Source organism: Arachis stenosperma, chromosome 1, assembly GCF_014773155.1.
Source record: "Arachis stenosperma cultivar V10309 chromosome 1, arast.V10309.gnm1.PFL2, whole genome shotgun sequence".
In the NCBI taxonomy this organism is placed as follows: Eukaryota; Viridiplantae; Streptophyta; class Magnoliopsida; order Fabales; family Fabaceae; genus Arachis; species Arachis stenosperma.
In genome coordinates, this window is record NC_080377.1 from 124456174 (window position 1) to 124457544 (window position 1371).

The window sequence follows — 1371 nt, forward strand, 5'->3', positions numbered from 1 at the left end:
GGTGACTTCGAGGATAATTTTGCCTGGATTCGTTATGGCCCGGTCAGACCCGAGGTTTCAATAGATGGACCCAGTTATTTATTAAATCGGGTTCGGGCTAAGCTTCGGCTCACCCGGCCTTGGCCCGTTGGACCCGTGTAGGCGTGTAGCAAAAAAAAAAATGCATTATGTTTCTCGCCTTTGTGTTTCTGTTTAATCTTCACAATTTCACTCTTCAGGCTTCACACTTCACAACCCACAATATTCAGGGGCTAGGGCACAGCACACACTCTCTCTCACTCAAACTCGTTTTCCTGAGGCGCGGCGCCACAAGCCCAATGACTAGTGGAGAGCTTTTCCTTCACACCTCCATGCCATTTGTGCTTTTTAATCTTACCTCACTCTCTCCTTCATCACCAATCTTCTTTAATTTTTTCACTGTCCCTTTTTTCACCTTCTTCCTCTTTCTCTACCAAGTCTGATCAACCACCACAACTGATGACCGTAAAACACCGCGCGCACCAGTAACTCGCCTTCAATCACCTCTCAGAGACTCAAAGTTCTCACCAACGCAATGTTCATCACAAGACGCAGAGCAGCTAATTTATTTTTGCTAAAAACCATTGATTTTTATTTTTTTCTTGCAACTACTGGCCTATTGGGTGCTAAATATTTCACCTATTTTGTTTGTTTTGTTATTTTTTGGGGAGAACTAATGAAATTGTTGATATTTTTCTTGCCATAATTGGTTTAATTTTAAAAAAACTAATAAAATTAATTTTTTTTTGTGTTTAATTTTCTGGTTTGTATTTTGAATACTTCAATGATGAGAATTACGGACTACACGAAAGTAGAAAGAAGTTGTTGATTAGAAATAGAAATTAACAATTCATAAGAATTGGGAGTAGGAACAATAATTTACAATTATAATTATTGGATGCCTTAGCAAATTATTGGAAGTAGGAATAATAATTTTATTTTTATAATTTGCACCGCCAATTGATCCCTTCCACTTCAAATTTGATTGTTATTTAAAAATCTAATTTCCTGGTTTGTGCACTTTATGTTATTGTGAGTAATGCTTTGGTGAGTATTGAGTAATGCTAGCTGCTTTGTCTTTATCTTCACGTGCATTTTAACCTACCTTCAATTATTATCTATGCCTTACTTCACTTAAGTCTTACAAGAATAAGAATGAGACTGACATACTTATGAATCTTTCTTATTTGTTTTGTTTTTCTTTTTTGGATTAGTAAATTAAACATTTAATTCTCTTTTCATTTGTTATTGTTAAATGATGAGACTGAACACTTGTTTAAGTATGCTCAGATTTATTTAGATATATTGTATTTATGCTCAGTTGTTTAAGTATGTTTAGTTTTTTTTAGACAT